This window comes from Helianthus annuus, chromosome 9 (assembly GCF_002127325.2).
Source record: "Helianthus annuus cultivar XRQ/B chromosome 9, HanXRQr2.0-SUNRISE, whole genome shotgun sequence".
NCBI lineage: Eukaryota > Viridiplantae > Streptophyta > Magnoliopsida > Asterales > Asteraceae > Helianthus > Helianthus annuus.
The window spans coordinates 107,545,044-107,547,068 of NC_035441.2; the positions used below are offsets into that span (position 1 = coordinate 107,545,044).

The 2,025-nt window shown below is 41.7% G+C and overlaps 1 non-coding gene across 1 annotated transcript; it reads left to right on the forward strand.

Annotated features, from left to right (window-relative positions):
• Nucleotides 1-1,519: 1,519 nt before the first annotated feature.
• Nucleotides 1,520-1,625, forward strand: LOC118482515. The gene has a single exon (XR_004868549.1). It is a non-coding gene; the product is annotated as a small nucleolar RNA R71 (small nucleolar RNA).
• Nucleotides 1,626-2,025: the final 400 nt, after the last annotated feature.

The window sequence follows — 2,025 nt, forward strand, 5'->3', positions numbered from 1 at the left end:
ACGGGATAATAAAACTCATCAACTTTAACTATCACATCCCGTACGATACCCCGGGGAAGTTTGTGAGACAAATCGGCTAGTACAACCGTTGTCTCAACCCGCTTCAATGGACCAAAATCGTATTGGTCATATAACCCCCCGGTAGGATACTTACTCCGGCTCCAAGATCCAATAACGCCCTCGCAGTTTGAAAATTTCAAACTTGGATATTTATTAGAGGCGTTCCCGGATCTTGTAGCTTAGGAGGAAGATCTCATTTCAAGACCGCACTTACCCACTCCGTCAAGTCAACCAGCTTAGGCACTTTTTGTTGCCTCTTTTGGGTACACAATTCTTTTAAAAACTTGGCGTAAGCGGGTACCTGTTTAATAGCTTCGAGTAAAGGAAGATTAATTTTAACCTGTTTAAAAACCTCCCACATTTCCTCTTTTTGAGGACCCCGTTTTGAAATAAAATTTTTTCTACCCGGATCTAATAAAGCCGAGGGAAATGGTACTTCGCTAGATCCCTCACCCTCATTTATCTTTTCTTTATTAATTTCGGGTTTTTCAAAATTAGGTTTTTTAGAAGAAACAATAGGTGGTTCATTTTCTTCCTCACTATCTTGACCCGTTATATCTTCAACCACCCCATCAACCAAATCCGGTGAAGGATTGGTTTTGTACTCTTTCCCACTTCTCAAAACACTTACATGGTGAATGTTAACATTGTTACCTCTTGAAGTACCATGAGATGGGTTTACCTTAGTGTCGCTTGGTAATTGACCTTTGTTTTTCTTCAATTCTGTCACTTCGGTTGCAAGTTGACCCACTTGGGTGGTCAAAGTTTGAATCGCTTTGTCTCGGGCCTCGTCTTTTTGTATGCGAGCGTCATCCATTTGGTTCCTCTTTTACATTTCTGCTTGCATGCTCTTCAACATATCCATCATCTCATTTCCACCCGAAGACCCCCTTGTTCTTGACCCGTTTGATATTGCCTTTGGTATCCTTGGTTGTTCCCACCTCGATATCCACTTTGGTTATTGTAAGGTTGGCGCGAACCATAGTTTCCTTGGCTACCTTGAAAATTCGGGTTTGCTTGATTTGAAGGGTTCCTATATCGGAAATTTGGGTGGTTCCTCAACCCTGGGTGGTAAGTGTTAGAATTCATGTTGAAGTTTCTACCACCCCCTCCTTGACCTTGTACTGCATAAACTTCTTCATATTGCCCTTCCACCACTCCTTGGCAATTTTCAGCCGCATGACCTATTTCATTGCATAAAGCACAAACATCATAAATTTGATTGGAAGTTTGTACATTACCATCATCAACCGCATGCACTTGTGTTCGAGTAACGGCCGGTCGTGCTCTCCTTGATGCTTGAGCTTTTCTCTTCGAAGTAATGGCCATTTGTTCCAAGAACTCCCAATCATCATTCTCATAATTTGTGCCAAAAGTCCCATTTATGATGGACATTAAATCACGCGCATCTTCGGCACTCAACCCCTCGTGAAATGCATTCATCAACTCCCAAAGTTCAATTCCATGATGAGGGCAATTCTTGATCATCATGTTGAAACGCTCAAAGGCTTAATGAAACATTTTGCCTTGTTGTTGTTGAAAACTCCTCAACCCCTTTCTTGCATCATTGGTCTTTTGAGCGGTGTAAAATTCATCTAGAAAAATCTGTTGCATTTCCGCCCAAGTGTAAATAGATGCTGAAGGCAAAGTGTAGAACCACTTCTTTGCCTTATCTTCCAACGAAAATTGAAACAAGACCAACTTGACATCATCGGCCAAAAAACCTTGACTCCCAAGAGTATTGCAAATTGAGTGATAGGCCTCCAAATGGAAATAAGGCTCCTCCTTTGCTAGACCCTTATATTTCGGCAAACTTTGTAAGGAATTAGTCCTTACTTCAAAAGTTCTTCCTTGGTTGTTGTGAGGAATAACCACCGGTGAAGGATTATGAGTAATCACCAGCCTAAAATGCGCTTCAATACCCCTCGCATGTTCTCTAAGATGCCTTCTTGGTACACCAAACCG